At 44.2% G+C, this 21,116-nt stretch overlaps 1 protein-coding gene and 1 long non-coding RNA gene across 5 annotated transcripts in view; both read right to left on the bottom strand.

Annotated features, from left to right (window-relative positions):
- The window catches only part of Arntl (aryl hydrocarbon receptor nuclear translocator-like), a 95,698-nt gene extending 95,549 nt beyond the window's left edge, over positions 1–149 (bottom strand). For all 3 annotated transcript variants that reach the window (XM_005380316.2, XM_005380319.2, XM_005380321.2), the window contains exon 1: positions 19–149. The gene's annotated coding sequence lies outside the window, so the exon portion shown is untranslated. The remainder of the gene's footprint in view (positions 1–18) is intronic.
- A 2,538-nt stretch (positions 150–2,687) lies between these two features.
- On the bottom strand, positions 2,688–20,444 carry LOC106148038. Of its 2 annotated transcripts, none has more exons than XR_001233155.1 (3): positions 20,094–20,444; positions 17,859–17,986; positions 2,688–3,163 (listed from the first exon to the last, which is right to left on the bottom strand). It is a non-coding gene; the product is annotated as an uncharacterized LOC106148038 (long non-coding RNA). The 2 variants fall into 2 exon arrangements; XR_001233156.1 differs by lacking the exon at positions 2,688–3,163 and adding an exon at positions 13,679–16,659.
- Positions 20,445–21,116: the final 672 nt, after the last annotated feature.

The raw sequence follows: 21,116 nt of genomic DNA, 5'->3' as shown, positions 1-21,116 counted from the left end.
AGCCGGACCGACACTCACCGAGGCTCGCCGGGAGCGCCCGCGCCCGCGCCCGCACTCGGATCCCGCGGCGGCGGCGGCGGTGAGTCCGGCGCGGGTAAACAGGCACCTCCGTCCCTGACCTACTTTCTGCCTTCCCTAAATGTCGCACCACTAACCTACTTTCCGACCAATCCGCTCCCCGCCGGCCCAGGCCCGGCCCCCCGCCCACCAATCGCTGTGCCCAACCCCCCTTCCCCGCCCACCAATGGAGGAGCAGCGGAGCCCGGATACCTGCCTCTTTCCGCCAGCCAATCGGAGCGCGAGAAGAGAGCCGGCCTCGGCGGCAGCTCCTGACCAATCGTCGCGCGGTTTGGCGGCCTATTGGCCAATGGAGTGACGGTTTGGGAAGTCACTGGCCAATGGCGAGGCGGCGGGGGTCCGGGTTACCTGCTACTTTCCCATCACCAATCACTTGGCTCACAAGAGCGCACGCCCCGAGGAGCAGGCCAATCCGCGCGCGTTCTGTGGTTTGCGCACCCCGCCCTCTCCCTGTCCCCTCAGGTCTCCCGCTCGCTTCGGCCACTGCGGTGCAGGTTTCGCGCTCTCCTGGTCGCTCGGGTAGCCCCTTTTCTGAGTCCGGGCCGGCGCCTGGCTCCTCGCTTTCTTCTGTCCTCCTTCCCTTTCTTCGCTCGAGGCAGCCTGAGGAAACGCACCTTCTCCCTTCCCTCCCTCCGACTCCATCTAGGAAACCAATTTTAGGCGCACAGAGCGCCAGACTCTTCCTAGAACCCCGAAGTCCAAACCCGAGGACGAGCGCTCGGTGTTTCTAGAAGGCGTCGCCACCATGGGACCGCGAGCGTTCTCGCGTTCTTTTCGTACTCTTGACCTCCAAGTATCCCGCAGAGCTGTCATTGTTGATCCGAAGAGAAACCTCCAACTCGGAGCAGTTCTCCGGGGTCCCCTTCCTGGAGCCGGGTCCTGGCTGCTGACTGTGTTGTGTGGAAGACCCCGTCCCGGCGGCCGCGCTGTGCACTACACAAGGCTGTCTGGGGGTCAAGACGGAAAGAAAGTCGTACGGAAAATGCAAGGTCCGTGATATGCGACTTAGGTGTGAGAGCGCAGAGAGACTCATTTTTGCGTCTCTAGCGCTTGGCAGAGGGCCTGTACTACAAAGCACTCCCAGCCCTTCTAAAACTTAAGCTCCTTGGAAAAGATAGCGGCTCCTTTTTAAATTCGTGCCCCGGTCCCCTTTCGCACTTTGCGGTGGGGGAGAGGAGCCACACCTAGCCAGCACTCCTCGTTTCTTGGCTGGATAACACGAACAAATGGAATTAAACCACTTGACCCAACTCTGTGACTCCGACTAGCCCCGAGACTCTAGAATTCCTGAGTTTTAATCGTTGTTAAAACTATTGCCGTTCCCAGGGCTTCCCCGGGCACACAGCGTTTTTCTCTTGCGTGCTGTGCACCGGGTGCGAACTGTTTGCTAGGCCAACCGACTTCCTTGGTAGCTTTCTGTTTTTCCTCAGTTTACCATGTGGACGGAATCTAATTGCTGGGACTTTGTCTTTATCCCAGGTCGTGACGAGAACGCTCCATGTACTGGGGCTTTAACAAAGCGCTTGGAGAAAGTTTATGGACAAGATGAGAAAGCTAGAGGTGGATGGATGGATGTCACTAGTTACGCTAATAACCGGCTAAATAACCATTACTTAAAGATGCTGACTAATGCGTCCTTGTCGACCGGAAGGAAGGCTGGAGGGAACCAAAATTCAGGGAGCTTTAACTCTGTGTCAGGCACTGTGGTTAAACACTTTCCCCGTGTTTTCTTCTGAGTCCTCACGGCCCCCCTGTGAGGAAGCTGTTATCCCATTTCACAGATAAGAAGCTGAAACAGCTGGCACAGTGTCACACAGTAGTGGCAGAGTCATGATTCAAACCAGAACTTGTTTCACCCCAAAACCTCCGTACTACAGCATTTACCATCAGGACTTTCTTCAGTGTCCCGAATGAAAAACCACAAGACTTGCATGGCATTTCCCAATGACACAAAGCCAAGTGGGGGAAGAGATCCCATTACTTAACATCAGTCAAATCCAATATGGAGCAGTGGGCTGCCTCTAAGAGGGGTTAATGTGGGGTCCCATTCTGGGCGGCCAGCTGTTCCAACGCAGGTTAGGAGCACAGGTGTTTTAACAGATGTTCATAAGAGCAATGCAGAGGGTCATAAGGGAAATACAACTCAATCTGAGCCCACAGGGAATTGTTGCTGCCAAAATAAAGGAAAGCTGTCTGTGGCTGCATCAGTAGAAGCCTGATATAAAGCAAGTTGTGTGTTGTTGTGCGGCAATTACGACTTTGCAAAGAGAAATTATCTACATGCACTAGGAGAGGGACCAGGATGTACAGAGCTAGAAACTATGTCATAAAGGGAAGATTAAAGGGAACAGGAGGTTTTGCCCTAGGGGGTACAAGGTAACTGCCATCATGTATTTGAAGAGCTGTCAAATAGATGAGAAATTAGGTTTATTTTCCAGGGTCCTAAAGGATGGAAGGGAGACCAGTGGGAGGAAAGTCTAGAATGAATCAATACAAAGAATTTTCTGACCACTTAAGCCTCCTGTGCCTTGAGAAGTTGGGTTTCTTGTCACAGGAAGTGTCTAGGCAAGAAATGGATGACCACGTGGGGGAAGGAGAGATGGAAGGGATGTCTTTTAGGATTCTGCCGCTCTGAGAGGAGGCAATCAACCCTTACACCTTGGTTTTCATCTTGTAGTGGTTCTCACTCTCCCTCTTCCTGCCTTCAGTGGCCAGGAAACTGTCTCTCCTCACATGTGCCTGTCCTTCCATTCCATGTATGGTTATACTTTCCTTGGTGTTTCTGCCTGTTGGAGACCCCAAACACCCTCATCTTCCACTGGCACCCACTTTCCACAATACTAACTTGTCAGTTATCTGGGCCCTCCTACAGTCACAGTATTGTTTTCATTCCAAAATTCACTAGGCCTGAAGAAAACCATATGAGCACAAGTAAAGGAAAAAAAAATGTATTGAGCACCTACTTCAAATACATTTAATATAATTCTCACATTAACTGCAGAAATTCCTGTGTTTGCTTTCAATTCTTGCTAGTTGGATCACTTTTATCCGATTTCTTAACTTCTTTCTATTATAGTTTCCTCATCTGTAAAATGAGTAATGGGTTGTTGCAAGATTTAAATGAGATAATAGATGGAAAGCCCTTAATACAGCACTTGGCACACAGTAACATTTCAACATATATTAGGGATCAGTATTAATTATATAGAATAGATGCTTTTTCTCCAATTCTACAGGTGACATTAGGGAGGATAGTGACAGGACCAGGAAGCTGGGCAATTGTGCTCTGTCCAGATGGACTCTGGGGAATCCTGAAATGAGCATGGCAAAGTTCTTGTGGAAAACCAAGGACTATGTAGTAACAACACTGACTGTGGTTTTACACTATATTGGGCACTTTGTAAGAGCTTTGTATACATTACTTCACTCAACTCTTGCAACCACCCCCAAGGTAAGCACCTCCTGTATCCCTGTTTTCCAGATGCACAGAGGGGACCTGACATGCTAGGCTCTCCAAACAAACTGATCTCAAAAGTCACACTCTTAATTACCTTGCTAGATTCCTTCTTCAAAATTCCTTTGGCAAAACAGAGACTTGATATTTTAGAGGCACTCAATAGATTAAAGAGTCATCAATTTACAGGTGATGTTACTGAAAAAAATAAAATCTCCACTTATTTGGGGTTTTATGTAGCAGATAAGAAGGATACCTGGATCCATGTCTCAGTGATACAGTGTGATTTTCACACTTTGTTTTGCAAGAAACAAAAGCCTCAACCACTTTAAGTCAAAAGGAGTATTACCAGATGGCACCATGTCTGAAGATTCCAGGTTCTTTCTGTCCTGCCAAAAGAATTGGCCAAGACAACTGAGGAACAGTTAAACACAACTTTTATGTAAGATAAAAAAAGAAAAAAGAGAAAAGGTGAAGAAAAGAGAAGAAAGGAAGAAAGAACAAGAAGAGATAACATCCAGCAAGCAGGAAGGGCCACTGCAGAAATAAGCACAGCAGAACAACAAAATTGCAATGGCTGGGAAGTCAAGGGTTGCTGCCTTTTATATCCTTTCTGATCTGATCCCTGGGAAGTTGCTCTGCCCATATATCCTGGCTGTAATTCACAGGTAACATCCATTCCACATCAGGTTATATAATATACCCTGTTCCCAGCCTCTGGTCCAGATCTCTGTAATTAACAGGTCACATCCTGTTTTCCAGCCAGCCTGCTGTGGCCTAATCTCCTACCTCAGGGATAGACCTGTAGGGAGGAGACAAAGATATCTCATGGAACAATATGGTAAGAACAGCAGGCCTAGAAGGCCTCATGAGGCACCTCATGAGGGCTTACAATCGAGGTGCCATTAGACATGGTGGTGGCTCCCATCTCTTCCTTTCTCTAGGGCCATGTGGTCTCTGAACACAGTTTCTCTCTGCCTGTCTGCTTTGTGACTCTCTACGTCCTGTCCTACTCCACCCCATTGTGCACAGGCCTTTCGTGAATATCTTTGCTTGCTGAATGTGCACAGTGTGTCTGTGTGCATGAGGGCAGAACAAAAAAGGCTCAGACAGACCATCTCCAAGTAGGGACATGTGCTGAGTCAGCCTCCCCACAGCCCTACAGGTGCCAGAAGAAGTAAAACGAGAGAAATAAGGTCATCAGAGCAAAAGAAAGAGAGCCCCCCCCCCAAAAAAAAGGACCAGATTTGGAAAATTTTAGAAGAAAGCCTCAACAGATAGGTTTAGAAACAAGGTAAAGGAAAGCTCCTTTTGAGGAAAAGGTTTTGGTTAGAGAAAGAAAGACATTTGACTATAGAAAAACTGTTTTACTAAAACTGCTTTTGAAGCCAGATTTACCACATGCTACTGGGAAAATTAGGTAGACATGAGTGAAGACAGCATGGTACTAGGAATAGAGATGACTTTTTGAAAACTTTTGATATTTAAGGGGAAATCAGAAAAAGAATCAGCTGTCCCTCAGCAGTTGACCTGGTTGAAAGAGCCTGATGTGTGTTATGTGTATGAATAGTTTCCTTCTTTGAAGCTAGGTGGACATGTGGATGTACAAATATGAGAATATTTTTTAAAATAGGCATTAATGGGTTAACCAGGGTTGATTGCTCTTTCAGACACTTTTTAAAAGGTCTTCCTTGACTTTTTTCTGAATGAGATGGCCATAGCAACTCAGAATGGAGAACAGCAATGCCTCATTTGGAATGTGTCCTACACTGGGCAATTAGGTTTTAGACTAGATCTTGCATGCAGACCTGCCCAAGATTCTAGAGGTCTTGGTGCTCCAATGCATCGGGAAAACATGACAGCCACCACACTATGGAAACTCCCTTGCTGCGCCAATGTGAAAGAGGGTTTTCCATTTGGCTAGAGAGAGCAAAAGCACCCGTGGCCACATCACTTGTAGAGCAGATAGGTGGTGTCTTTAAAAACTAAACAGAGCAGAATGTTGCCCTGTGTCACCAGAATAAGCAGCACTAGGATTCTCTTCCTGGGGAATATAGTAGAAGAAGAATCTATTCTAATTAGTACAGCAAAGTGAAAGGTCAAGTCATTGCATTTAAGATATGCAGTAACTCAAACAGAATTACAATATGCTTTTGAAAAAGAAGGAATAGATTGGGACAATTTGACCTAACACATTGTCAAAGCAAAAGATAAAACACTGATAATTACAGTAGTCTCATATTGGCATAGAAACAGCCTAGTGGGTAGATGAAAATGCCCAATATCCAGAAACAGACCCAAAGTGTATAAAAATTGAATATAATGTAAATTTTAAATTATTGGGAAAATACAAGGATTTTTCAATTAATGCTAATGAAACAATGAGGTAGCCATCTGGAAGCACATAAAAGTTGCTCCCCACCCTATCATTACAGTGAGATACAACTCACAAGAAATTAGGATTCCAGTGCAAAGAATGGAAGAAAGGGTGGGCAGATTTTTTTTTATAAACTTGAAAGTCCTCCTAAGCATAACATAAAATCTAGAGACCATAAATATAATGGTAGGATTCACATATGTACAGGATAAACAAAATAATGTACTGACAAAAGTGCTGGTCCCACAACACACTGTACTAGAACACACCCTGCAGCAGTGGTGGCAGCGATGTTGAGATGCAAAGTTGAGATGCAAATGATGCCTCCTCCTCCTTATAAAGTTTCTCAACTTAAAGTGTCTTATTTCATTGGCTCTCTCTTTCCTTTTGGTGTCTTAAAAATGAAAGTCCATTCACCTCAGGTGCTATCGCAAGCAACAAAGTTTGTTTCAATTTTTCATGGCAAACTTGGGTCTTTTACTTTTCTTACATAAGTCATTGATTCAATACCTACCTAGGGAATACTTCCATCTTATACACAGATATGCATGAATCATAAGAATAATCACTATTTAAATCTTTGCTTCCTCTTTGCAATTAGAAAAATGAGCCAAGAATTTCCATTGCCTTTTTCAGAAGAATATCAATAGCTTTCTTCAGATTATAAAATCAGTATGTACAGTATTTGTGGCCAGAAAATCAGATAACACAAAGAAAATAAAAGTAATCTATAATTCTATTATGCAGACATGTCCTCTGTTAAAATATTGGTGTATATGCATGATGAGTTTCTTTTGTAATTATATTTTGACTTACTTTTTATTACACTGAACTTTTATTTAACATCCTTCTTTTCAAAAGTGTTATATGTTATGTGTATGAATAGTTTCCTGCTTTGAAGCTAGGTGGGCATGTGGGTGTACAAATATGATAATATTTTTTAAAATAGGTATCTTTGCTTGCTGAAGGTGCACAGTGTGTGTGCATGAGGGCAGAACAAAAAAGATTCAGACAGACCATCTCCAAGTAGGGATGTGTGCTGAGTCAGGCTCCCCACAGCCCTATTTCTATACCTCTAAACCTCTGAACATTCTCCTATGCCTCTAAACCTCTTTCAACAACATGGGGTCCAATGGCTGTAACATATGCTTTGTATGGAGGAACCATATGTTATTATCAAAAACCCTCTGGATGAAAACACTCACATTAATTCTAGTTGTTCTCTAATACAAATTGTTTTACAAAGAACATCCTTTGGGATCTAAACTTTAGGACCCTGGAGATTAATAACCATGGCCTATGGCTTGCCTACCCTTTATCATTACTATACCAGGTTTCAAAGAATCAGTTGATATAGGCAGGAAATGAAATGTACATATGTTCCTCTTGAAAGATTTTAATAGTTTCTCTTCCTGCTGCCATTTCTTTCTCTGCTATAAGTCATATTTTTAAAAACACAAAAATATGTTGAGTGAAATAAATCAGACATGCAAGTTTAAATATCACATGGTGTCTCTAATATGAAAACCCAAAATATAAATAAAGAGCAAAATGAAAGACAGATAATAGGAAATAGGGAGAGAGATCTTTTGCAAAAGGGGGAAGGACCAAGAGGTGAGGGGAGAAGGAGGAGGAAGGAGGGGAATGAAAAGCAAATTAGGATGTGCTTCCCATGAGGAATGAATTATTATATACTGCAAACATGCCAATAAAAATAAAAATTTAATACAAAGCTAAAAACACAAAAACGTATATGCATTTGAGTTAAATGCAAAACCAGAAAAGACTACCAAAGACCAGTTTGATATGTGATCTTTGGGAGATGTATTACCTCAATTCTGTGTTTCAAAGGGCATTCCAGCTGTCAAAAAGATTGATGGGCAAGAAAACTTACTACAAATAAAGCTATCCAAATCTTTTTTTAAAAATTATTTTAAAGAGTAAAAGAAGGATAACATAATAATAGGGGGGGGGCTTACCAAATTACTGACAAAGTGGTAGGAAATTATCAGTGGTTATTGTTTTACATATTATTGTCTACAAAATAGTTTCTCAGGAAAACAAATAGACAAATAATAGTGAGTTACAGACAAAAGAGGTAGGAGATTATCAATAGTTGTTGTACTATACTTTGGTATCTTCAAAGTGGCTTCTAAAGAAAATAAATAGAGCTATACATGAGTGACCTATTGAATAATCATCAACTATTCTTAATGGTTGCTGTAGGAAACACATAATAATAAACATGCATCCATTTACGAAATAGGATAGGAACAATACAAACATTACAGAGTTATGGATAGATTAGTAGGAAAATGTCAATGGCTGCTGTAATACATGGTGGTATCTTCAAAGTGGTTTCTCAGGAAGACAGAGATACGCAAGAAGGATCTAACAAGTAGTTACAGCCTAAGGGTTGTCAAAAATAGCATATTACCTCCTCACCAGTGACTCCTGTCACTGAGGTGTGATGGCTGGAAGGAAGGCCAGGATTGAAAAGAAGGACCAAGAGACTTGCACCTGTGTCTAGCAACAGGCTGTTTTCTTGTTCCTCCATAGTCATGATTACCCAGGGCTCCTCCATGTAGATGATGGTCTGACCAGAGGGAGAAGGCAGAGTATACCCTGGGCCCTCTCATTCCTATTGGGCTAACTGGTACCATGGGTCTGAGCTCTGGGGCCTCTGTTTCAGAGGGCAGACCAATCTCCAGTGGTCTCCTTTGAATTCAGGGCATGGCCCATGGGGCTTCTTAGGGAAGTTCCTCTTGAGGTGGCCTGGCTTTTAACAGTGGTAGCAGATGAATGCAGTCATTGAGTTCTTCTTGGGGTCCCAGGAATCAGACTTGGGATCTGTTTCTCATAGTGCTGCAGCAAAAGCAGCTGTTTTTTCTCAGTCTCTTTGTTTTCTCTCCTTGGCCTCCTCGTTGTCATGGCTATAGAATACTTAGAAGGCAATTCTTACTAACATCTCAAGTGAGCCGTCTGGGTCAAAAGCCATTCTTTGTAGCTTTTTCTCTCCAGCTTCCCATTGCACTGGGACCCCACAACCAGTTAGTGTTCTCTCCCCAACTGTCAGCACAGGCAGCAGGAATCTTGCTGCAGACCTCTCCAGAGCTCCACCACAGCCTGTACTGTCAGGGAAAGAATGGCTTCCAGGGAGTCTCCACAGGTATTGTGCAAGGTCCTCCTGGTTTACAGCTTCTGAATGGTTCTCATGACCCCAGTCCACAGGACCTCTGACTCCTCGGGCTTAGTCTGTATTCTCATGTTCTCCAAGTCCTTGTTCAGCAGCTGCTCCTCCGCTGACTCTGGACCTTTCTGGTTCTCAAAGGCAGGAGCAGAGTGACCCTTTGTATGGCATGTATTCCCAGGGGCTTCTCCATGTTTGAATGATTCACACACATCCGTGGGTGGGCATCTGCAGCCAGTGCATGGTGGGCCAATTGTGTCATTGTTTCTCTGTGTCATGGTCATTCTCAATTGAGTGGTGGTGGCTGGCCTGAGGGCCGGTGCGCACCAGTGCTCGCTACTGTGTGGCTTCCTGGGCACCAGGGGCCCTCCTTCCGGGCGCCTATGAGGCAGAGAGCTGGCCCGAAGACCGGCGCTCCCTGCCACGTGGCTTCCCGTGTGCCAGAGGCTATCCAAATCTTGAGTATGAATAGAATCATTTTGTTTTGGTTGTAATATTAATATTAACCCTTGTGCCATGTGTTTTCCTTTATTCATGTACTGCTGAATTATGCATTTATGCGTATGCTGGAGAAAGGCAGAGAAGTGTAATCACATGCTACTGCTTGGCCTCTGGTAGACTGGATAGGTGACAGAGTTGAGAGTCATCAGCAAAAGCAAGGTTGTACGCTGACTCCCTCTGCCTGTGGATTTCCCTTCCACCCACTGCCTTTGCCTACATTGATCTGTCTCCCACCTGCTTCCCTGCTGAAAGGTCACTTCCTCAGGGAAACCTCCGCTGACCTCCCAGCCATAAAAATCTGCCGCAACAGCACCCTCTACTTCCTCTTTCAAAACTCTGTCATGCTTGTGTTTTCTTGTCATCCCTAACAGTTTGGAAGGCAAGGACCATGCATGCTTCTTTGGGTCGCCCCTACATTTCCCATAGCTATCCAAGTAATAGCACATTCACAAAAACAAATATTGTTTGAACCAATGAATAAAAAGCAATGTAGAGATGTAAAGTGAGCTGCACTTCTTGCATGGACATGCGCAAGGCATCTTCTTCTGGAAACACACAAAGGATTCCAGCACTCACTTCCATTATCCCTTTATCAGAGAAAACTCTCTGGGCCTCTGTCTAAGAGAGTAGCCTCCTTATTTCATCCTACCTCATCACTTTCCTCCCCTGTATCATTGAATTTTCTTTATAACACTTACAATTACCTGACATTTTATTACGGTTCCACTTATGTATTATGTGCTTCTGGCAGTAAAGTCTATAAGGGGATATTCTCCATCATATAATAGATATGCAATAAATATTAATTAAATTAGAGAGTAAATGATGTCAAGCATGGTGGTATATGCATGTGATCCCAGCTACTTAGAAGGCTGCGGCAGAAGGACGGCATGTTTGAGATCAGCTTGGGTAACTTAGTGAGACCTTGTCTCAAGCTAAAATATAAAGAGCTAGTGGTAGAGTGCTTGGCTGCAAGAGGCCCTGGGTTCAATCCCCAGGGAGAAAGGGGAAAGGGGGATTGTAGACTGCAGAACGGCACCATTAAGGCTAGAGTTCTAGATTCTAGAATGGCATAATTGGCCATTTTGGATTTCTAAATAGTCACATCAGCTGGGAGATAAAAGAATAAATACATTTTTCTTAGTTTTTCTCTTTAACTAATTGCATCAAAATACAATTGTAATTCTGTAATTGTTAACTAATTTTTAAAGTTGCCACTATCAAGCTTTTTGTAATTAATTGCTCAATACTGAGTTGATGGTATGTTCAAATGAGGTACCCCATGGGTATAAAAAGAAACAAACTGTATCTTTAGTTGTGAAGGTGTGAATGTTGATCCCCTTCCTCCCTTCCTCCCTTTCTTCCTTCCTCCCTTCCTTCCTTCCTTCCTTCCTTCCTTCCTTCCTTCCTTCCTTCCTTCCTTCTTCCCTTCCTTCCTTCCTCACTTCCTTCCTTTCTTCCTTCCTCCCTTCCTTCCTTTCTTTCTCCCTTCCTTCCTTCCTTTTTCTTTTTTTCCTTCATTTTTGGAGGGGAGTCAGAGAGTTCAACAATAAAGAACAAACTAATTTTCCTTTGAGAAAATAACATATCCAGGAGGTAAAATATGCCCTCTTTTATTTTTTAATTTAATTTAATTTTCAAATTTTTCTTCTTTTATATGCCATCTTTTTAAAATGTTAAAGATGATGTTAGACCACAAATATATAGGAAAAAAAAATCAAAGAAAATGATGTTGTAGGTAATGTTGCATGAAAAACAAAACTTCCATCACATTCAAAGTGACTAATATCTTGTGAATCAGACACACACATATGAGCAAAATTATAAGCATTCATATAGATAGCTCCACGATTGCATTTTAGTGAAGAGGGCATGGGATAAATTTTCTGCAATGTTGTTGGTAATAATGAAAAATTATTTTAAAAGGAAACCAAGAAAGCCAAATGTCCCAGAACACTTTGTGTGTTTTCTGGCACCATTTCATGTTTTTCTGGTTTTCTTTTCTTAAAGTCACCAGTTAACCACCCTCACATTGGACAGCCTTGAGATGACTTGCCTTGGTTAGGCTGTGATCCCTGGAAAATTCCAGGGCGATCTGCCTTTAGGCCTTGGAGCCTTCTTTTTTTTTTTTTTTTTAATCTTGATACACTAACTTCAAAATACCAAGAGTTGCACTGTGAACTGCATCAAGAGATAGAGGCAGAGAAGAGGAAGAGGAAGAGGAAGGGGAGGGGAGGAAGATGAAATAGGACGTGTTATGTACAGGTAGCAACTCCCAGTGATGAATGCGGTCATTATGTGCTGCAAGCATGTGCTAATCAAAATTTTTAAGCAGCTAAAATTCAAAATAACTTCCAGGTTGTGGTGCTTAGGATTATTGCTATTTTTTCAGTGATTCTCTAGCTTGTAGCTCTGTTCTGGGAAAGACTTCCTGCCACGCGTGTACATCTGGAGCAGGGCACACCCTCCACACCCTCACAGGTCACTGTCGGGGTTGAGGGGCCCCGTCTGGGTCCGTATGAGGAAAATACATTTCTTTCATGAGGCCCTCATCTTGGTGACTTCATTCTTCCCAAGGGCAGCAGGGCTTAGAAAACGAGGATGAACCGGCTCTCCTCGTGCGGTCTCCCTTGTTTCCACCTCCTCTTTCCCACTAACACAGGCGGCCAAATGGCATCCTGGAAGGTTGGCCATGACTCCTGGCTCCTCGTAATATTCAGGAATTAACCTTTCCAAGTAGATGAAGCTAAAGTAATTGGCAACCTCACTATTACAATAAAATTTCTTCCTCAGCCTCTTGCTTAATTCTAGGAATTAAAGAGATAGAGCTGACAAACAGTAATTTCTTTGTACCAGGAGGGAAAAAATACAGAAGGCTCTCACTCTATTTCAGACCTCAGGCAGGGCTGGAAGCATCCAGCTGTCTTCATTTGCAAGGCATCAAATATTTTCATATTCCAGAAATGGGGCCACTGAACAATGATAAGTGAATGAAATACAATGCAACTATTTTTAGTATGGTAATTGTAATTAAAAGGCAGCAGAATAATAATCTTGCCCAAGCATGTCTGAGATCTCCTTTCCAGTTGCTCAAAACAATACTTTCTATGTCTGGCTGCAGAGACTGGTTGCTTGTTTTCCTTCTGGTGAAAAATAGGTAACGCTTGACATTCTTTCTAAACCAAGTGAATGGCATGTCTGAGATTGTGGTTTTGGCTAGACACGATCCTCCTTCCTTCTCCATGTCTTCACTTATGCAAGCTGAGGGATGGAATTTCTTTGCCATATATAGTGGTAAATTACCACGGAACAAAAAGATTTCCTAGGTGAGTAACTCTATTATTTGTCTATTTAATTTTTAAATTTAGAATAATTTGTTACTGTTGTTTAAAAAGAAGCAAGGGGACTGGGGCTTGTAGGTCAATGGCGGTGCACTTGTGTAGCAAGTGTGACACCTTCCATTCAATTCTCTACCCTGAGAGAGGGAGAGAGAGAGAGAGAGAGAGAGACAGAGAGAGAGACAGAGAGAAAGAGAGCATCCCTAATGTTATTGTTTGTATCTAGATGTCCCCCCTCACGTGCTCATAGGTGGGGCTTTTTGGAGGTGGCTGGATCTAGGGTGTGTGAGAACTATATTCGTTTAGCACAGTTCTGGATGTGGGTAATGGAAGGCCCATCTTAGGTGAAGACAGCACCAACCAACAGACTTGTAGTGTGAATGGAATATAAAGAAAAGATGGTAGGCTCGCTGCTTGGTGCTTCCTGCCTGCCCTACCATGGACTGTTTCTCCTCAGCCACACCCCTCTGCCATCCCACCCCGCCTTGGAGCCAGCTGACTAGGGACTGAAACCTCTACAAACTGTGAGCTACAATAAACCTTTCCTCCTTTAACTTTAGGTGTTGAGTGTTTTTTTCTCAGTAATGAGAAAAGTAACTCAGATACCTAATAATAGTAGTAATAGCAATAACTACCCCTTTTACAGTGTTTACCATATGCCAAGGATACACAGTGACTCAACCCAACAACTGACACAAGTCTAGAACAAGTTTTTTATTTTCATTTTGTAGGTGAGGAAATCGATGCATGGAGAAAGTAAATGACTTCCCCAAGTCTCTGCAAATAAATGGCAGAGCCAAAATCCAGCCTAAATTGGCTTTTAACATGTTCCCACCTCTTAAACCACCAGTGGCACATACATGATCACCCCATCAGGGGGCATGGGACAGTTCCATCGGGTTGTACAAGTCACCCAGTGGGATGGTCATGCATGCACGGCCCCATGGTGAACTTGTTAATCCAGTTGTTGTCCTTGAAGCATCGTCCCTGGACTGCAAGCATCATACCCATGTTATGGATGAGGTCACTGAAGCTCAAGGAAGTTATTTGTCTAACATCACAAAGCTGAGGCAGGATTCAACTCAGGTTTTAGGTGTTTGGAGGTCTAGTGTTTTATTTTTTCCCATCTTTGAGAGTACTACCTAATAATACATTTTATTGATAGGTACAAAGACTACACTGCTTTTTATTCCTCCTGTCATTTCACCTACACCATGGGTTAATTAGATTTATGTCAATGTGAAAATGTGTCATTGCAAATAACTTTTCCCATTAGAAAGTGTTTTCAAATTTCCAGAAGACCACTTTATGAATGTTTGGTTCCAATTCATTACATTTAAAAGTTATGGATTAAATCAAGATTAGAAAATAGGATCCAGCTCTAAAATATTAGGTACTACATTGACTTTTCCACAAGCAAGGGAAAGGTCTATCAGATTGGATAAGCTGCAAGAATGCATTCCCTCTAAAACAAAAACAAGAACCTGGAGGATAGAAAAACAAAAACAATTCCCACAAACCACCTTTAACATTTTAATTTTTTTCTTGATTAGAGTAGCCGTGCTTCAGGCTTATAGTTATCCTGTACAAAGCAAGCAGTAAATGCTATTGGAACTTTTTTTTTTTTTTTGTCTTTTCCCCCTGAAAAATGTCTGTCTCCAAGTCTTGTTTGCAAGATGGTCCTCGGTGCACGCTTGAGCACACTCATTGGGCAGAGTGCATGGGATAGGCTCATCTTGAGAACAAATCCGAAGATAAAAGCCCTTTGAATACAAGCAGTCAAACTTGCTTATCGTAGAACCCCCACAGAACAACATGTCACTTAGATTGCTTTGTGCAGATGAAGATCCCAAAGTCCTCATGTTTGTTTTTTCTTTCTGGTTCAGCAAATTTGAAGAAGAAGTGTGACTTCTGTGTTTGGCATTGATGAGAATTTTGCTGTGCTTTGAAATTTGCTGTCATTCCATTTCCTGTGCACTCCTGTTTTTTGAGATCGATTTGGCAATGACCAAGTCCTGCCTGCTCTGTCCTGCCCGGGTCATTAGAACTTGACTTATTAACAGTGTTCTTTCTCTCACAAGATGGTGGCCCATTAAAAAAAAAATCCATTCTTTAAAACAGTTTCAGTTTTAAGATGAGATATTTTAAGTACTCTTTACAAGAATACACTTGGGAATCTATTGGTACAAGAATTACCCATGGAATGAAACATTAAAATGAACTAGAAGTGTATTTGAATATTTCCTTCATAAAATATAGAGGGAAAAAAAGTAAGGCTCCAGATTTAAGAATTCCTAATACTTTGCATTAAAATCATTTCAAATCTAATTATTGTCACTAAGCAGTGGGTGGAAATACTATGTATTGCAGTACCTGGATTCAGCCCAGGGAGCAATGAGCTCTCACTGTTTTTACTTGGAGACAGTATCTCAGTAAGTTGACCAGGCAAGCCTTGAACCTGTCTCAGCTCCCTAAGTGTCTGGGGTTACAGGCATGTGCCAGCACGCCCATCCACATTTAGATATTCAACAGAGAGTTGCTATTATGTTTTTCTCTTACATATTGTCTTTTGGGCACACTTCTCATAGAAAGTATCTGTGTCTGTGGCCTGGTGTTACTCATTCTGAAATCACTCATTCTGAAATCCTACCCATTTCCTGGAATGAGAGTTTTTAAAAGTTAAGTGACATCCCAAACACCAGTTCAAATGGCTTCAGAGCAACACAGAAGTTAGCCTTGGGAAAATAATGACTGAAGTTAATTCAGCATGTATTAAGAGAGCTGCAAAATAGTATTTTGCTGCTTAGTCATGGGATGTAAATGTTAAGCAAGCATTATAAATAGCTTTCACTGACAGTATTACTTTTACCAAGCCCGGTCCATTTCCACTTTTTAGAATGGGGATGTAGCTCAGTGACAGAATGCTTGCCTTGCATATGGAAGGTCCTGAGCTCAATCCCTAGCAATGCAAAAATGAATAAATAATTTTATTTTATCAAAAACTCAACAGTGTTTAATATTTTCTATGTACCAAGCACCATTTTATACTTACCATTTCATTTAATCCTCATATATCCAACAAGGACTGTTGTCTTTATTTTACTAACGAGAGGGAAGCTCAGAATGATTGAGTAATTTAACCAAGATTATTACCTGGCTAATGTAGAGCAAAGAGCAGAATGCATCTTTGTCAAACAAGCATTCACCCCCAGTTCTCAATGTCTACACACAGTATCAATTTTGATCTCCTTTCCTGCCAGCACATATTTTAATACTCATTAAACACTTTCATTTATCCAATCAGTTATTCTGGCAGTCGATAAACATTTAAGTCTTAAATGAGCTCCTGAGAAGGATGACACAATCCCAATGGTCAGAGCATCCACAGTCCGGTGGGGAACATAAGTCAGTAAGCCAATTCAGTGTCCAGTGGTAAACATAGGTCAATAATGAATTCAGAGGCAAGGGATATCCTTATCATAATAAAGAGATGCATCCGGTGTCGTAGGAGTGGGGAATGTCTAACATCTCCCTCGGGGTGGGAAGAAAGTCGTCAGGAAATGGCCTAGATTTGGAAGGTGACTTGAAGGACAGTGAGAAGTGATAGTGTGGGGTTCTGGCCACCTTCCTAAGGCAGGCTCAGTAAGCCTTCTGATGCCCCATCTCTCCAACTCCTCCTCTCTGACAGGCAGTTCTGGTGGTTCTAAGTGTTACCCCGGAACTAGGAGAACAGGGGAACTCAGAAATATAAATGGCCAGGCTTCACCCCAGACTCACAGAGGGAGAAACTCAGGGAGGGAGGCTCAGCCACCGGTTCTTAATGAGCTTTCCAAGGGGCTCTCCCGCTGCTAATGTCATTCTGCTGAATTTCTGTTCGGAGTGGGAGGGCACAAAAGAGCGGCCGTGGGAGGAAAAGAGAACGAACACTTCTTAAGCACTGAGAGCGTGTTAGAGGCTGGTAAGAGACTTCCCAAAGTCTACACGGGACAACCCGGGGCCCTCCAGCTCTACAGCTCTAGCTTTTGGCTCTTCCCTCCTCAACACACCCTCTAAGGACAGCAGCAGCTGTGATCGGAAGGGCAAACTCCGTTATCTTCGCAGTTTTGCCTGTCATTATTGCCATCACCTTTGTGCACTGGTTCATTAATTTTAATTGGCAGGACTGTGCTCAGAGGTCTCAGCAACCTGCTGGCTGTGTGTCCGCATGCATCTTACGCCACTGCCAGTCTGGTCTGTTCTTTGGAGCTCTCTCTGTCTCCGTTGGCCGTGACCCCATGCTGGTTTGCCTGAATGTGCTTCTCATCACTGACCCTGAGTCAATCCTTCCTCTCTCCTTCCTTTCTTCCACCCTCACCCTCCTCTGTTCCTCTTCCTCTTTGCACAGATCTGCCTCCATTGACTTACTATGGGGTGTCCATTGAGCCCTTACTAAGTGCCAGCCCAGGTGTGTGCTTTGCCTTCCTGGAGCCCACAGTCTAGTAAGGCAGAAATAGCCACGAGCCACAGCTAACCTAGTTATCACTTATGTTGAGTAGAATGAAATAAATATACAGGGAGCTGTGTGGAGAATGACGGCAGGGTCCTCCAGGTAAGGCCTCTCTGAGGAGATGATGGTCAGCTGAGGCCCCAAGATAAGCAGTGGATATAGGAGGGTGGGGTGAGAGTGGGCTGCCCACTCAAGGCCTTGTGGGAGGTCAGAGACTAATGAGCTAATAGGGACTTGGGGGCCAGACTGGAAGTGGGCAGGGGCCGATCAGGTGGGGCCAGGAGGGCCAACTCCATACTAAATGCTTTGGAAGCCTTGGTGGGATTCAAGGGGGGAAGTCCAACTTGCACTTCATGGGAAGTGTGGAGTAGACAGTGATCTTTGCAGCTATTTCTGGAGAAAAAGTTGGAAAATGGGGAAACCTGTGGTTTTACCTTTATGTTTCAATGTCTTCCTGGTAGAAAGTCCTCCTACTTTGATATTCTTTCTTCCAGTCCAAAGGGTGAGGTAACATTCTACAGCAGTCAGCAGCCATGTATCCAAGAGAGGATCCTGGGCATTGCTAATGGGCGATATCAACAAATCAACAGTAATAATAGAGAGGCTCACTGAATGTGATTGTATGCATGAATTATGAATATTAATATCTGTGCTTTAATGATCAACGATCTTATGCAGGTTGTGTTAGTATCTACTTCACAGGTGAGGACAGAGAGGTTAACAAACTTGCCCAGTGTCACAGGGCTGCTAGGACAAAAGAGAATGAAGAGATTATTTCCAAATAAACACCATCGGGTTTTGCTTGCTTTCCTTTTCCTCCTTTGGCCATGGTCCTTCATTCTAGCCTTGCTGAAAAGCTACCAGGTACCCAAATCTTCGGAAGGGCCTGGTCCTCTCTGAAGCTGTTCTTTTTGTTTTGTTTGTTTGTTTTGTACCTGAAATTTAACTCAGGACCTTGCATTTGCCAGGCAGGCACTTGTGCCCCTGAGCTGCATCCCCAGCCCATCAAAGCTGGTTTAGAAACAGGGAGATGGAGCCGCTTTCTTACCATTTCTGTAATAGGAAGTGAGCGCCACACTATTGTGGCTGTACAGGGAGCCACACCCACGGAGGGTGAAGGAGGCCGAGAGTTCTCATCACAACCCAGAAGGACAGCCAAAAACAGCAGGAAGAGGACAAGGACAGGTTGCCTTCTCTCACCAGCAACCAAATAAGAAAAGAGAGCCAGTTGCTCACTTCTTTCATGGCTCCTTAAGAGATACTGTTTGGGCTTCCTCTGTAGCATAAAATGATGGCTTCAGCAGCAAAACTAACTCACAACAAAATGATCCACTGGTGTCATTTTAGAATTCTGAAGAAAAGCTGGTGGTGTTTGGATTTCTAAACTCTACCACACAAAAGGCAATTTTCCAAGCAGGGCTAGGCCACCCTAACTGTTGAACCGGAGAACTAATTAGCCTCCCGTGTGCACTATCTTGTCTTTTTTTAGGACCGGAAATCAAATGGGAAGGGTTCCCTCCCTTTCCAAGTGAGTTCCAGAGGAATTACTCACGCTCCTTAACCTATGAGTCACACAGGAGTCTAGGAGAGTGTTTCCAAAACAGGCTGACAATAAGATAAACAAAGCAATTGATATGTGATAGTCCAGTGGCTGGGCTGCCATCCTCCAAGGCCAGGAGTTGGATCTGCAGCTGAAAAACAGTGAACCTGAACTGACTGGGTGTCCCTGAGGAGTACGTGGATGGCTGGAGCTCTGCAGAACGACTTGGAACATTTCTGAAAGTATATGGCCACTAGGAGGTATGTGTTCAGAGCCTCTATTCAATTCCATCGACTTGCTTTGTGCAATTATAGCATCTCTCCCCTCAGGTGACTCGAGGGACTTGCCTGGCATCACACTGCTGTGCCTGACTCTCAAAGTTTGGCCAGCCATGCTCTTTGTCACCGAATAACACAGGATATTAATCATTTCAGGTCTCTGGGCCTGTTCCCAGTGTCCACTGTTGAGCCAGAAAAATAACTCCTAAGTGACAGAGGCTTTCCCCAGATGAAATACACAGTAGTGGAGAAAGCGAGACTTAGGAAGTAACCCAGCGGCAAGCTGGTGCTCTCCTGGGCAGGTAGCAACTGTGCTTCCTCCACACAGTTCCCCCTTGAAGGAGCTTGAAGCTAGGTCTCCTTGCTGTCTGAGCTATGAGCCTCCAAGCATCTCCTAGGCAGGGCTTCGGGGTGAGCAGGAGGACATCCTCCACCATGCCAGCTTCTGTCATCCCTAGAAAAAAACAGCAAGGCGGAAGTGCAGGTCCTCTCTGCTCTGAAGACAGAGCAAAGATGGACGCTTTTCTCTACTCGTGTTAAACCCTCGAATGTAAGAGGCCAGGCTGGGGGAAGAGGCAGAGGGTCCCAAAGAAGAATGTTGTCTGGTCTGCTTGCCCTTGGACTTGCCTGGTATCTGTCATACACACAGCTTCCGAGGGATCCACCTGAACTCAGCACTAGTCACCCCTCTCCTCATGAGCTCCCCTGACACCCCACGCCCACCCCAGCACACAGCACCTACAGAACTCCTGGAGCGGCTCCTGGGCCACCCAAGCCCCATCTCTCCTTGATGCTCTGCCTAACTTTCAGCTTCCTCAGCTGCCACTCCCTGGCCCCCTAACCACACTCACCTGTGCATTGTTTCCTGAAGACATCGCATCCTTTCAGCTCCGCCTCTTTCATCCGTGCTTTTCCTTCCCTCTGGAATACGACGGCACCCACTCTTTCTTCCCTGGGTCGCCGGTTCCTACCCAGGGGTCTGAGTGCGTGGCTCCTGGGCACTGTACCTGCCTTGTCTCTCCAGTTCTTGCCTCATGTGGGATTCTCCACAGGACCAGCCTTCCCCTTTGGGCTGGGAGCTCCCCACAGAGAGGCGCTATGTGTGCTCCATCTTAGACTTTTGGAAAATCTATGAGGCCTGAGTAACTCAAAGGGGGTTTGTACTTTGGCCAGGCCACTCCCTACTATTCAGATCATGGCTGAGAGCCTAAAAGAGCTGTGCCGCCACTTGTTTGCGCTGGTGTTCTCCTTCCCGGAAGCTTTCTGTATTCCAGGGTGACTTTCAGTAATATTCAGCTAGTGCCACAGGACTTGCAATGTTTGGTTTTGAAAGCATAGCAATTTCAGGGTGCACTGATTTCTATGTCTAACTTTTTATGGTCAGGACAGCGGTGTATCTGTAATGTACTTTACCCACCACCCCTGTTCCTAGAGATACAGGAAGGAGGCTTGGGATACTAGGTTTAGTGTACAATCATTTTAATGCTGCATGCTGCAGTAAGCACTGGTTATCAGGTGCTTCCAGGATGCCACTTTGGGTCCAGCAGGGCTGGGGACTAAAAAGTGGCCCACAAGGCAATTTGTGGTGCCATTTTAGGAAACGGTCCCACTGCCTCTCCTTCCAGCTCCCAGCAAGCTTTTCCTCTCAGTGTTCTCATGTGCTTGTCTCTGCCTAGAAAGCCTTTGCCCTCCACACCAGCCCCTCATTAAGCCAGAGGCCACCATGGCTCAGGTTTTCTGTGGAGATGGAACTGCTGGAAGGGGCCTGACCGGATGCATCTCCCCACCTCATTCCAGCACTGTCAGAATTTGCTTCAAAGTCCTTGTGAATTATTTCACGTAGTATTTTTGCGTGTCTCTCCCATTACACTGAA

Source organism: Chinchilla lanigera, unplaced genomic scaffold (assembly GCF_000276665.1).
Source record: "Chinchilla lanigera isolate Chin_1 unplaced genomic scaffold, ChiLan1.0 scaffold00013, whole genome shotgun sequence".
In the NCBI taxonomy this organism is placed as follows: Eukaryota; Metazoa; Chordata; class Mammalia; order Rodentia; family Chinchillidae; genus Chinchilla; species Chinchilla lanigera.
Note: the sequence above shows the minus strand (reverse complement) of the source record. Positions and strands in the feature narration are given on the sequence as shown.